Source organism: Oryctolagus cuniculus, chromosome 20 (genome assembly GCF_964237555.1).
Source record: "Oryctolagus cuniculus chromosome 20, mOryCun1.1, whole genome shotgun sequence".
NCBI classification, from domain to species: domain Eukaryota; kingdom Metazoa; phylum Chordata; class Mammalia; order Lagomorpha; family Leporidae; genus Oryctolagus; species Oryctolagus cuniculus.
Window position 1 is genome coordinate 34,667,416 of NC_091451.1, and position 15,057 is coordinate 34,682,472.

Below are 15,057 nucleotides of genomic sequence, written 5' to 3' on the forward strand. Positions count from 1 at the left end.
ATTAAATGTCCTGTTGAAATCACCCCAATTAACTAATTATATGTAATACCTCAAACCAAAATGGATTTAAAATAGCTGCATCTAAATGACTATATGTGTAATATTCCTCTAAGACATCGTTCTTCAAGCTTGTTTCTGCAGACTGGGCTTTTGATAAGAATTAGGAAGCGAGGAGTTTGAGGGGGTGCCCTGAGTGTCCTAGAGAACATGTATTGTGGTGTGCATTAAATATGGCTCCACATGCTCCAATAGTCAGCCAACTCTTGAAGAGGATTGACGTCCTTTTTGTACAAATATAGCAGTTCCATGTTCTCAAACCTCACTGCAAGTGAATGGAGTCCCTGGATATGGCCAAGATACCCTTTAGAAAACAATTCTAGGACCGGCGCGGTGGCGCACTAGGTTAATCCTCTGGCATCCCATATGGGCGCTGATTCTAGTCCCGGTTGCTTCTCTTCCAGTCCAGCTCTCTTCTGTGGCCTGGGAAAGCAGTGGAGGATGGCCCAAGTGCTTGGGCCCCTGCATGTGCATGGGAGACTGGGAAGAGGCACCTGGCTCCTGACTTCAGATCGGTGTAGCTCCAGCCGTAGCGGCCATTTGGAGAGTGAACGAACGGAAGGAAGACCTTTCTCTCTGTCTCCCTCACTGTCTGTAACCCTACCTGTCAAATAAATAAAAAAATCTTAAAAAAAAAAAAAAAAGAAAACATCTCTGATGTTGTAGCATAGAGGGTAAAGCCTGCAACACCATCCATGTGAGCTCCGGTTCAAGTCTTGGCTGCTTCCTTTCCAGTCCATCTCCCTGACTATGGTCTGGGAAAAGCAGCAGCAGATGACCCAAGTGTTTAGGCCCCTGCTACCCATGTGGGAGACCCAGATGGAGTTTCTGGCTCTTGGTTTTGCCATCTGGGGAGTGAACCAGCAGATGGAAGATATCTTTCTCTCTGTCTTTCCCTCTGTCTCTGTAACTCTGACTTTCAAAATATATAAATAAATCTTTAAAAAAGAAAAGAAAATATCTCTGGCCCACAGTACACTGGGCAAATGTTTGGTTGAGGACCTTGGTTTTCTGCTGCAAAAAAAAAAAAGTTACTGTCATTTTAGTTTAAGAATATTCAAATTAGCACCATTTCAACCATAAAAACAAAGCCAGCTATTGAATGTCATATTAGGCAGCTAAATTCTATGATAAACTAATTGCAAAATTTGTGAGCGTGCAAATAAATGAATTGACTTCCTGTTTGGAGTGGAGAATTGTAAGCCAATTAAAGGTTGAATATTGGCCACAAGGTTAATGAATTAACCAGCACAATTTGCGTTACTCTGATTGCTACTGCTCACAACAGGTTTGTCACTAGGAATTCCTCCTTGATAGTTTACCGGGAGCAGAGCCCTGGGACCTCCAGTGTAGGAGAGATGCCTCCTTTGTATACTTACCCATGCTTGTGCCCTTTTGTTGACTGTGTGTTATGAATTGTGACATGAGCAAAATTGCAAGGTCAAAGCCAAAGATAATGAGGGTTTGGAAAGCTCATGAGTATGTGTGGCAGATGAGATATTTGTCTTTCTTGATAAAGTGATTTGATATTTTAGTTGCAATTAAATACTCTGATAGCTACAAAGCACTTTTGTTATTGAAATTCTTGTAGGAAATCTAACTTTGTTATTTTGAGCTTTGAACACCCTAACCTCAACCCCTTTTATCTCCTACTGAATCAATTGGTTTTATAATTCAATTTTGATAAGTAAGTTTTCTTAGGAATCCAATTATTTCTTTATAACTATCAAAGTATGTAGATTATACAATGCAGGAGTTACAGGAAGAGGTAACCCAAAATAATTCTGTCTGGAAATGTGTGGATCATTGAGGGAGTGCCAGAGGAAGCTATGGAAAAAAGTGACAATTGAGTAGGAGATTAGGAGTAAGTACCCATTCCCTAAGTAAACGGAATGGGAAAAACTGTTCCTGGCAAGGAGAACGACTTGAATGTACAAACCACAGAGATGCGAAGGCAGGTGTCATATGCAGGAGGCGGCAACTGGTAGATATAGTTAACATTTGCCTGACAAATATAACCCGATGTGCATTGAGTGCTGTGCTAGGCAACGGGCAAGGACTATGGACAGGGAGAACTTGAAGAGGTCGGCAGGAGCCGGCAGACAGGTTGGAGGGAAGGCTTCTGTCGTGGATAGTGTGAAGTTCACGGTGGTTTTTAAGCACAGGAATGTGGTGATGAGAACTAAGTGTAGACAAAGAACTCAAGCAGAATCAAGGAGGATTACAGAACCCTGCTGTCTAGGATGGGGTAGTGTTGCAGGGAAAGGGAGAGTAGCGATGTGTGACTTTAAAGAACCCCATTGACATATCTGGCCCTGTTTCCTGGCACATCCAGGATCCATTTCCCTCGCTTCCCCAGTTTTCTTGCAATCATCTGCTCTAATTTGCAAGAAATTAAAAAAAAAAAACCTTTAAAAGCTAAATTGGACTCTCTCTACTAGAGCTGAAATTACTTTTGCAAAGATAATGGCTCCTTTTAGTTTGCAGGGCTTCATCTTCTCTTCCAAGGTTAAAAATAGAAAACAGATTGAATCCAAAAAGGATTTCTATTCCCTCCCTGTGGGCTGATAAATTTAAAAGGCCCTGGAATCCAGACACTCATGGAGTGACACTCTTGTGCTTTTTCCAAAAGGATTTATTTATTTACCTATGTGAAAGAGAAGGGGGTGGGGTGGGGAGGGAGAGAGAGAGGGAGAGGGAGATCCTCCCTGTTGTAGAAGTCCGGGGCGTGAACTAGCAGGTGCATTCTTCTATTAGTTGAGACAACAGCCAAAGCCATGGCCATGTGCTCTCCACAGAATCCTTCACTGTTGTTCAGCAGGTTCATTTTGTTCTGCATGGTAGACTGGCTCCTAATCACTTCCACTATTGTTTTAGGTCATATTGGGCTGGGTTGGTGAGAAAGGAAAAGAGGGGAGGCCTATTTTCATCATCATTTCAAAAATTAACTGGTTTCCAATGAGGATGTCTGTTCTAGTCACATTCCCCCGCCCCCCCCCCCTTCAGAGTGCTCCTCTGCCCCAGAATTGTAACCCACTCTGCTGCACTCCTGCACCCCACCCCCATCCCTGCCAGAGACTCCCCTACAACCACCATCCAGCGGCTGGGGACTCTGAGTGGGCATGGAGGCTTATGTTAGCCGGGCGAGCTAACTAATCCAGCCTGGAAATAATGAAACTTTGCTCCCAATGACTCATCTAAAAATCTCTCCTAAGCCTTCTTATCTCTGGACCTAGGGATATTAACTAGCGGGTAGGGGTGGGAATGGGGGACAGCTGAGGCTCTGGGCCATTTGGCCTCAGTGGTTATGCAAATTAGAAAGAGGACTCCAGCACACCCCAAGGCCAGGGAAGGGGGAAGCGCCTGCTGGGTGGCAGCCCCGATTCCTTGGAGCCCCCCTGAGACATTCACCTTCCTCTAGAGGTGCAAGGGACACATCTGCACGTTTCAAGTCTCCTTTCTCATTCTTTCTGAAATTGCCAATAAAAGCATAAGCTGTTATTGTCTGTTGTCTCCAGAAGCTGTTGTTTCAAAACACAAATTGCCATTGATTTCACTTTCCAAAATTCCTTGGAGGTATTTTTACTATTATTTTATTTAACTCCGGAGACAATCACCCCACTTCGGACCAAAGATTTCCTTTTTTTTTTTTTAAAGATTTATTTATTTATTTGAAAGTCAGAATTACACACGGAGAGAAGGAGAGGCAGAGAGAGAAAGAGAGAGAGGTCTTCCATCCGCTGGTTCACTCCCCAGATGGCTGCAACGGCCAGAGCTGCGCTGATCCAAAGCCAGGAGCCAGGAGCTTCTTCCAGGACTCCCACTGGGTGCAGGGGCTCAAGAACTTGGGCCATCTTCCACTACTTTCCCAGGCCATAGCAGAGAGCTGGATCAGAAGTGGAGTAGCTGGGACTCAAACTGGTGCCCATATGAGATGCTGGCACTGTAGGCTGTGGCTTTACCCGCTACGCCACAGTGCCAGCCCAGGACCAAAGATTTATGTAGAGCTAGAAATAAGCTGCTTGGGGTTGCAGTGGTAATCTGTTGCTTTTCCCTACTTAGTGGCCTCCCTTCCCCGCTCCTGTAGGTGATGGATTCCTGACTTTCCTTGGAAATCACACCACCGGCTCACACACCTCTCCAGCCCTAAGGCACTCTGAAGGCTTTCTTTGCTAACAAAACTTAATCCCGTTGCAGGAACAATGGACAAAATGCTGGCTCTCTCAGCTTCCCTCCTAGCCAGAGGTGGGTAGTGACACCATTCTGTCCCATGAGATCTACATGGAGGTCTGCAGAGGGCTCCTGGGAGGGCGTTTGCAGATAAAAGAGGGCGGATGAAGTGCAGCAGGCGCTGGGCCGCCTTCCCCCTCCATGCAGACATGCCAGCGGAGCTGCGCCGGCCGGGGATCTGGAAGCGCCCTTGTAGTCACGTGCGTGCACGCTCACTGCCTCCGCGCTGCTGACTGCTTCCCTCCAGGTATATTCTGTGGGAAAAGGCGCTCTTGCTCGTGTAGGCCACTGCTACCGGAGCATTCTGTTACCTGATGCCCCTGAACTTACGCAACAGGAAGCCAGCTGCGGAAGAACTGCTTCAGCCAGAGCACAGCGCAGCCAATCCCACCTCTCCCGGGCCGGTGGAAGGCATCAGGGAGAACAGAGCCCTAGAAAGCATCGAGGATGTGTTCCACTGCTGGGCCAGGGAGTCTGCGACCCTTCCCCAGCAGGACGCTGTGCGTGCACGCACTCACAACCGCTCTTTGTTGGTTGTCTTTTGTAAATGGATGTCCTAATAGCAATTGCCCTTGTTTCTCCACTAGCATGTATGTGGGTGGATGGTTAAATGACATTTATTTATTTATTTATTTAACAACTGTACATTGGGGCTGGCATCACGGCACAATGGGTTAAGCAGTCACGTGCAACCCTGGCATCTCCCATAGGAGTGCTGGTTTGAATCCTGGCTGATCTGCTTCCAATTCAGCTGCCAGCTAATGAGCCTAGGCAGGCAGGAAGATGGCCCAACTACCTGGGCCCCTGCCATCCATGTGGGAGACTCGGATGTAGTTCCACATTCCTGGTTGCAACCTGGCCCAGACCCGGCTGTTGTGGCCATTTGAGGAGGATCTCTCTCTCTCTCTCTTTTAAAGATTTATTTATTTATTTGAAAGTCAGAGCTACACAGAGAGAAGGAGAGGCAAAGAGAGAGAGAGAGAGAGAGAGAGGCCTTCCAACCGTTGGTTCACTCCCCAACCACTGGAGCTGCGCCGATCCAAAGCCAGGAGACAGGAGCTTTTTCCGGGTCTCCCACATGGGTGCAGGGGCCCAAGGACTTGGGCCATCTTCTACTGCTTTCCCAGGCCACAGCAGAGAGCTGTATTGGAAGTGGAGCAGCCGGGACTCAAACTGGCACTCATGGGATGCCAGCACTGCAGGCAGCGGCTTTACCCACTATGCCACAGCACTGGCCCTTCTCTCTTTCTCTCTCTCTCCCCCTCTCTCCCTCCCTCCCCTTTCCACTCTCCCTTCCCCCCTCCTTCAAATAAATAAATATTTAATAAAGATTATAGGTCATGACAAGTCGCACTCAATAGGATGAGAACTGGATTATAGTGGTTGCAGTGACTTTGTAAGAATTTGAGTTGTTTTACTTTGGAGAATGAGACAGCTGGGTTTAGTTTTGCACATGGAGCCGTTGTCTTGGATTTCCAGGGTACTTCTGAAGCTGGGTTTATGGGAGGAAATGTGCATGGGAGAAGAGCACCCAGGGGGTGGGCTGCAGAGGACATTCAAGGGAGGGACTTCGACGGACATCTATTCCTGCATTCTCAACACCCACCGCCCCTTCCTCTGACAGCAATACCCAGGCTTTTCTTTAGAGAACTGTCTCTTCGTTCTCAGCGATGTGCCTTGGCCACACCCCCAGCTGCACGGGCGGCTGTGGATGAAGTCCTTCATACAGAATTTAGAACATGTATTCTGGCCCTTGGGGTTGGTTTTGGGATAAGCTCACGCCCTGCTGAAGCCTGGTAAGAGTCAGCATTGAGAGTTTCGCTGACACAGTTAGGAAAGAGACCACAGGTTGAGCATTTCTGATCCAACTTTGAGTGCTGACATGATGCCACAAGTGGAAAATTCCATACTATGAAACAAAATTGTTAAAAACATTATATAAAATTACCTTCAGACTACATATATGAGGCATATTATGAAACAAATGAATTCCACGCTTAGACTTAGGTCTCATTCCCAAGATACCTCATTATGTATATTCAGATATTCCCAAATTTATAAAATCCCCAGATCTGAAAAACTGCCAATCCTAAGCATTTCAGATAAGGGATATTAAACCTGTAGTCATTTTTTATTGCCAAACTGGTAGAATAAAAATCTGGAGCTACAAGTAGGCATCTTTGACATTGATTAGTAAAAGCCTGCCTGAGAATCAAGCTACCATAAAAAATAGCAAGAAATAGACTTATTGATGATAACTTGGGCTCCTGGATCCAGCCATGTTTGACTCTAACCTTGGATTGTCAGTTACCTAATGCAGTAAATTATCTTTATGGTTTGAGGTAGTTTGGGTAGTGTTTTCGGTCATTTTGCAGCAGAAAGAATTCCCTCTAGAGTATGAGCACGTCTCTTGGACTCCTTTTGCAGATGGCTGAAATAAAGTTTATGGAAGGTAATGACTTCCCGAAGACCATGTAACTATTTGGTGGCAGAGCTTCATATAAATTGTGTCTCCTGGCTCCTGGGCTGTGAAGCTCTTCTCCTGCCACAGATTAGCTAAAGGACCAGCGCTGTGGGAGTTCACAGTGAGGAGAGATGGTTCCCAACTGAGAGGAGCAGGAAATATTTTACAGAGAGAATAGCATAAAAACTAGGAAGGGGGGCTGGCACTGAGGCGTAGTGGTAAAGCTGCCGCCTGTAGTGCCGGCATCCCATATGGGCGCCAGTTCAAGACCCGTCTGCTCCACTTCTGATCCAGCTCTGCTATGGCCTGGGAAAGCAGTAGAAGATGGCCCAAGTCCTTGGGCCCCTTCACCTGTGTGGGAGACCTGGAGGAAGCTCCTGGTTCCTGGCTTCGGATGGGCCCAGCTCCGGCTATTGTGGTCATTTGGGGAGTGAACCAGTGATTGGAAGACCTCTCTCTCTCTCTCTCTCTCTCTCTCTCTCTCTCTCCTGGGAGAGAGAATAAAAGGAGGAGAGGAAACAGCGCAAGGAAAGGAAAACAAAACCAAAAGGCCATGGAGGAGAGAAATGAGGACGATCAGGACAGGTATTGTGATGCAGTGGGTTGACATCCTCATGCCATATTGGAATGGGCTTGAATTGTGGCTACTTTATTTCCAATCCATCTTCCCAAGCTCCCTGGGAGGCAGCTGTGATGGGCCCCTGGCACCCATGGGAGAGAGTCATATGGAGTTTGGGGTTCCTGGCTTTGGCCTGGACTAGTGTCCTAGCTGTTGCGGGCATTTGAGGAGTTAATTGGCAGATGGAAGATTCTCGCACGCTCTCTCTCTCTCTCTCTCCCCCTGCCTTTCTCCCTTTCCCCCTCCCTCCCTCCCTCCCTTTCAAATAGATGAAAACAATTAGTATCAGTAAAAAAGGAACAAAGAAAAAGAGAGGGAAGAGAAGAGAACTAGATCAATATTTAAGTTCTGGTTATGTGTTTTCGACACTGGATCAAATGCTTCATGCTGTTTTTAATTCTCATGCAATGTAACCGGGCATTTCTATCCCCATTTTACTAATGGTGTTTTGCCAAAGGTCACACTGTAAAGCCCAGGGCTCCGGCCCAGGTGGGCCTCTTTTCTGAGCCTTGTCAACTCCATCGCTGGGATCTTCACCTGCAGAAAAACAGAGGCGACATGTGAGTCAGTTCTACAAGAACAGAAGTACTTTCAGCAGAGTTAGCCAGGCTTGTTATCACATTGGCTTGGTTCATCAGTGAAAGAAGCGGCTGTGAGCCACCATAAAAGTAGCCTTAATAAAAAAAAATGGGGCTCCTGAGACAAACAGTTCCAGAGACGGCCTTGGGAAATGGGGAGTAAACCGGTTCACAGAGAAAGCAGTTAGCTACTAACCAGAGATACGGGCAACAGAACATCCTGCTATGTAGATAAGTCCCCTCCCCTGTGCTTGTTCAAGCTTAACAACAAAAAAAAAACCCGCGAGGCATGTAGGGCACGTAGCCACCCCTTTCTGCTCTTCAATGACCCCCTCCCCTTATCCAAGCTTCCGTTTCTCCTCCTCCTCGACGACCTCCTCCCCTTGTAGTTGCCCAATAAACTTACGCCACCCTATGGTATGTTAATTTTGTGGTTTTGCCCCTTAAAAGCTGTGTGAGATAGCTGCTCGGGGCTCCTCTCGCTTGCTTGCTGCTTGCAGCAGTAGAGGGCCCATTTGCGCAAATGAAATAAAATTACCTCCTGTTCTTTTGCATCGTCTGGTCTGGAGTCTGTGTTTCTGGGGTCATCACAAAAGGACACCGCTTTTGGGGTCCTACAATCAGGTTTGCTCTTCAGAAGTTAGCAAAGACACTGCTTTTAGCTTCAGAAGTTCTCTACAGGGCCAGCACTGTGGCATCCCGGGTAAAGCTGCTGCCTGCAACGCCTGCATTCCATATGGGCTCAGGTTTGAGTCCTCGCTGCTCCATATCCTATCCAGCTCTCTGCTAATAGCCTGGGAAAAGCAGAAGTTGGTCCAAGTGCTTGGGCTCCTGCACCCACGTGAGAGACCTGGAGGAAGCTCCTGGCTTTGGCCTGGCCCAGCCTTGGCCATTGTGGCCATCTTGGGAGTGAACCAGCAGATAGGAGATATCTCTCTCTGTAACTTTGACTTTAAAATAAATAATTAAATCTGTTTTTAAAAAGAGTATCCATAATGTATTTATTTATTTGGTGATAAGTGAGGTAGCAAAGTTCCATATAGAGAAATGTTCCAGACTTCAGGCTGGAGTTTTTATGGATGTGACTATGAGTCCCTCCTCCCCCGCATTTCTCCTCCCCTTCCCTTTCTGGAATATTGCTGGGTGGAGGGAGGGCTTCCTGGCACAGAATTCCTGACATTCCTCCCAGCACAGTGTTAATGGACCTGACAGTCCCTTTGTTGTGGGGCAGGTGTAATGGATTATTTTACCAGGATGGAAATGCTCTGTGATGTTCCTTCCACTGAGAAGTGTGTCCCCTTGAATCTGGGTCAAGGTTAACAACTACCTTGAACAATAAGATAATGATAATGATGATTTTAATAATTATCTTATTAATGACAATAATAATAGGAAAAGGAGGAAGAGGAAGTGGAAGGGAGGGGGAAGAGCTGGTAGAGACGCCTTGCCAGTGTCTAGGCCTGAAGGGATGACAGCTCCCACCTTCTGCTCCTGCGGACGTGTGGTTTTGGAGCCCCACGCCATGAGTCTGATTATTCTGTGGGGTAGGCCAGGTGAGAGGCCCAGAGACTATGTGGAAAGAGAGTGCAGTCCAGCCACACCCACGCAAGCCCCAGACAGGGGTGCAGACTTCTCAGACTCTCCAGGACAAATCAGGGACCAGCCAAACACCAGCTGGAGCAGTGTTGCCCCGCTGACCCCCACCCTACTCCTCCAGGGATCAGGAGCCTAAGGAAAAGATCGCTATATGAAACCACTGCATTCCGGTGTTTTGTCACATAACAATAGACAGCAAGGAGAGCGGCCCCAGATAGTCTGGAGAGGATGGAGAAGAGGCTCGGGGGAGTCTTCATTTGAGAGAAGGAACGTCAACAGCATCGCGCTCCTCCTTGACATAGTCACGGACCCACGATGGTAGGGAAGATGTAATTGGAGGGCTCTCCGCCCCCCACCCCCGCACCCAGCAGTGCCGCGGAATTCGGAATGAAGGCCGCCTCCCTGCAGGTGTCCCTGGCAGGAGCCACTTCAGCATGTGGGCTGTGTGAGCTCCTTTTATCATTTTGGAAGGGCCTTCTCCCCTAGCTTCCGGGAGAGTCCCAGCCTGAGATGAGCAGGCGCAGGACCTTTGTCACCCTACCTGGAGACTGGGGTGCACTTCCTCCAGGCCCCTGCCCTGCCACGAGCAGCAGGGATGCTGCGGGAGGAGGCTCTGGCTGTGGCAAGGACAAGCACAGCAGATGCCAGAGAAATCTCTGCCCCAAGGAGATGGCCGTCTTTCCATGCTTTGTTTCATTTTGTTTTTAAAGATTTACTTGTTATTTTATTTGAAAGGCAGAGTTACATAGAGGCAGAGAGAGAGAGAGAGAGGTCTTCCATTCACTGTTTCACTCCCCAAATGGCTGCAACGGCTGGGGCTGGGCCAAGCCAAAGCCAGGAGCCAGGAGCTTCTTCCAGGTCTCCCATGTGGGTGCAGGGGCCCAAGTATTTGTGCCATCTTCGGCAGCTTTCCCAGGCACATTAGCAAGGAGCTGGATTGGAAGCGGAGCAGCCGAGACTCAAACCGGCACTCATGTGGGAGGCAGGCACTGCAGGCACAGGCTTGCCTTCTGCGCCACTGCACTGGCCCCAATGAACTCTCTGCTCTTTCCATGTAGGCATCGCTTCCTCCTTGTGGTAGGCAGAAGAATGGCACCCAAGGACGGCTGTGCTCTAATCCCCTGGGGCTGTGAATCCATCACTTGGAATGGCCACAGGAACTGCTCTCCGGATTAGGTAAGAATCTCGAGTTGAGAAGCTGATCCTAGACTCCCCGGGTGGCCCTGTGTCATTACAAGGTGATGACAAGAGAACAAGAGAAGATGTGACAGTGGAAGCAGAGGCTGAAGCAGTGGGATTGCTGGGCCAGTGCAGGTTCTCTAGGAGCTGGGGAAGGCAAGGAGCGAGATTCTCCCAGGGACCTCCACGTTCCCTGCTTCCAGCCCAGTGAGACCTGTCTTGGACTTCTCGCCTCCAAAACTGTGAGAAAATGCACTGTATTGATTTAAGATCTTACATTTTTGGGCCAGCACTGCGGCTCACTAGGCTAATCCTCCGCCTGCGGGGCCGGCACACCGGATTCTAGTCCCGGTCGGGGCGCCGGATTCTTTCCCAGTTGCCCCTCTTCCAGGCCAGCCCTCTGCTGTGGCCAGGGAGTGCAGTGGAGGATGGCCCAAGTGCTTGGGCCCTGCACCCGCACGGGAGACCAGGATAAGCCCCTGGCTCCTGCGATCGGATCAGTGTGGTGCGCCGGCCATAACACGCTGGCTGTGGTGGCCATTGGAGGGTGAACCAACAGCAAAAGGAAGACCTTTCTCTCTGTCTCTCTCTCTCACTGCCCACTCTGCCTGTCAAAAAATAAATTTAAAAAAAGAGATCTTACATTTTTGAAAATGTGTTATAGCAGCCGTAGGGAACTAAGAATATTTGAGGAAGACTCCTTGGCCTCTGGCCCTCCCTCTCACCCACAATCATAGCCCTCACTGCAGTAGGCAATTGTTTCCTTAGGTGATCATTTGTCATTATTATTTTGACCTTGCTGGACTGGGCCTCAAGAGAATGGGACCCAGAGGGTGTGCTTACCATGGAGTGCCCAGAGGAGCCCTTGCCCACCATGGGAGCCTGGGGGCTGGCTGTGGGCAGCCTCACCAATGGACCAACTGAACCCAAAACCACAGCTCTGGCCACTAGACTTTTCCAAGCTTTGGTTCCAAATTATGCACCCGTTCACCCCAGTTGAAGTCACATGGCTTGAGTTGCAGGTTTGCCACTTACTAGCTGTGTGACCTTGGGGAATTCCTTTACCTTCCTAAACCTCAGTTCCTTAACCTACGTAATAGGGATTTAATATAACCATTGCGGATTAAATAAGAAAATTGAAGTAAAGCATCCAGGACCAAACCTGAGCAGAAGAGGTAACCAGATGTTAGTTCTCCCACTTTTCCTGACACTGGCATCTACTGGTGTTGTATTGCCCAATGTGGTCATTCTTGATTCCCCTCCTTCCCCTGCCCTACTCCCATCACCTGTCCAACCCAAGCCCGCACTTCTCTCAGCCCTCCAGGACCTGGACAGCTGCAGAAGACTGTGAATCAAATGCAGTTCCCATGATGTGGGGGAAATATCCAATTACAAGGCCGCAACTTACGTGGCTCTGGAGCAAAGAATCTCCTCCTCCTCCTCCTCCTTCTTCTTCTTTATTTTTATTTATTTATTTATTTTTTTGACAGAGTGGACAGTGAGAGAGAGACAGAGAGAAAGGTCTTCCTTTGCCCTTGGTTCACCCTCTGATGGCCGCTGAGGCCAGCACACTGCAGCCAGTGCACCACACTGATCCGAAGCCAGGAGCCAGGTGCTTCTCCTGGTCTCCCATGCAGGTGCAGGGGCCCAAGCACTTGGGCCATCCTCCACTGCACTCCTGGGCCACAGCAGAGAGCTAGACTAGAAGAGGAGCAACCGGGACAGAATCTGGCGCCCCGGCCGGGACTAGAACCTGGTGTGCCGGGCAAAGAATCTTCTAACCTCACAGATTCACTTTTCATTTTTTAAGGTTAAAAATAAAGAGAGAGAGAGAGAGAGAGAGAGAATCTTCCATCTGCTGGTTTACTCCCCAAATGGCCACAGTGACCAGATTTGGGCTGGTGGGAAGTCAGGAGTCAGTGGGTTCTTCCATGTCTCCATGTGGGTTCAGGGGCCCAAGCATTTGAGACATCCTCCACTGCTCTCCCAGGCACACTGGGGATCTGGATCAGAAGTGGAGTAACTGGGACTTGAACCGGCGCCCATATGAATGCCGGTGCCACAGGTGGTGGCTTTACCCACTAGGCTACAGTGCCAATCTCTCAGGTTCACTTTTTAAGTGCAACTACTCTCTGGCTTCTTCGTGTTCAATATATCTTGTTGAGACAGGTGAGGGGTAAAGACAGAGAAAAGGAGTAGCCATCTTAAAGTGCCTGTCACACTTGATCCTGGGCTCAAAGTCAGACCAAGAATCCATTCCTGTTCCCATCTGTCCTTAAATGGACTTGGCTATATCAGCTGTCTCTGATGGCTTGGATCAAGGGCAAGGAGCCAAAAGTTCCCAGGGACAATCTCATCTGCTAAAGAGAGGTGACACCTGGTCAGAAAGAGTGTGGTCTCTCATTCCATTTTCAGATGCAGAAAGTAAGGCCCATAGAAGAAATACAAATCCAACCAGTTAATAGAAGGTGGCGGATCTTCCATTCCCCAGGGCAGGGCTGTTTCCCATTGTAAGTTTTTGATTGCAAATGAGGGAAATTGTTGGCTTACAAGAGTTAATTTCTAAGGTCAAATAGCTTCAGGTATGGCTGGATTTGGGAATTTAAGTGATATTTCAAGGATATATTACTACAACTCTGTTATTGATTTCATCGTTTCTCCCTTGATCTTGTCCTCTCCTGCCTTGTATAAGGCCTCTTCACAGGCAGGGAAAATGGCTTACAACTTGAGAACAAAACTCTAAGAGTGACTTCCAGTTTGAGATCCAAATGGAACAGCAACCTTTCTCTCCTGGTGTCCATCCATCAAGTCCTTAGAAAGACTCTGACTGGACCTTCAAGGTCTCACACCCACTCTTTGAACCAATCATAGGGAGTGGGGTGTGAGTAACCGTGATTGGATAGCACTGGCTCCTTTGTCCTGCCCACAGTGGAGGGACACTAAGTCTGGCTTTCACTCCCAAACACCTGGGCTAGAAGGGAGCAGCTCTCCAGTGCAGAGGGAGTGTTGGGCACACTCAACAGAAGTCCTCTTCCTCCACTCCGGGGCACTGGTTAGGAACTTCAGGGGCTCCTCAGCGGGGCAGCCAGGCCCTGCCCAGCACAGTGTAGGGTCCAGCACAGTGCCTGACATGTTTCTGTTGACTGCAGGTATGAAAACTCCATTTACCAGCTTGACAGATGCCCCTCTGACCCCAAACCTCGATGTCATTGGTGGTAGTTCTCCAGTCTGTTACTTGGGGACTGGGTCAGAGATGGTCCTCACTGACAGCATCTTCACCTAGGAGGCCGTTCTCCCACCATGGCTGGGACCACAGGGTGCAAGGGGACCAGGGGACCGCAGGGTGCAAGGTAAAAGGGTGGAGCACCCTACACACTTAGAGGGATCACTGTTTTCCTCATTTTCAGTAGAGGGTGGTTAGTATGCTCTTTAAAATACAGCTACTATGTTTTTTAAAATAAATTATTTAAAACCATTGCATGTACTATTTTTTAAAATTAAATAGCACAGAGTGATAGCAAAGAAAAGGTGAAAAGTCTCTTCCCCTCTTTCCATCATTCCCAGAGATGATGCTGTTAGCAGTTTCCCACCAGCCCTTTCAGGAAATTTCCTACATGGAAGTGTATATCTAATTTTCAAGAACACAAATGGGATCACAATACATATACAAGTATCACCAATTTAACTATATTTAAACCTTTGTTTGCTAAGCTTATTTGTGTGGAAAATTTTTATTAACACCTCTATTAATGATCTAAAAAGCAGCTTGGGAAATACTAAATTTATTCATAAAAAAACTTCTACTATGTGCCTGTGATACAAATATAAATAGAAAAGCTATTTCCATTCAAAGACTCATTGTGTACTAGGGGAATCAGAAGTAAATAAAAGGAAGTGTCGGCGTTGTGGCTTAGTGGGTAAAGCCACCGCCTGCAGTGCTGGCATCCCACATAGGCACTGGTTTGAGTCCCAGCTGCTCCACTTCCAATCCAGCTCTCTGCTATGGCCTGGGTAAGCAGTAGAAGATGGCCCAAGGCATTGGGCCCCTGCACCTGCATGGGAGACCTGGAAGAAGCTTCGGCTTCTGGATTGTCTGGGCACAGCTCCACCATTGCGGCCATCTGGGGAGTGAACCAGCAGATGGAAGACCTCTCTCTCTCTGCCTCTGCCTCTGCCTCTCTGTAACTCTGCCTTTCAAATAAATAAAGAAATCTTTTAAAAAAAAGTAAATAAAAGGAGACAATAGAATCAATATGTTGTTATGTAAATATACATCGTATGGATAAGATTTCAGAAAACGATTAACTTTGCCCAGAGAGGAAGCAGGACACTTT

The 15,057-nt window shown here is 48.1% G+C and overlaps 1 long non-coding RNA gene across 1 annotated transcript in view; it reads left to right on the forward strand.

Annotated features, from left to right (window-relative positions):
• LOC103351671 (uncharacterized) overlaps positions 1 to 15,057 on the forward strand; it is a 29,710-nt gene that overhangs the window by 11,193 nt on the left and 3,460 nt on the right. The window contains exon 3 of the long non-coding RNA XR_011385008.1: positions 10,603 to 10,720. This is a non-coding gene — a long non-coding RNA (uncharacterized lncRNA). The remainder of the gene's footprint in view (positions 1 to 10,602; positions 10,721 to 15,057) is intronic.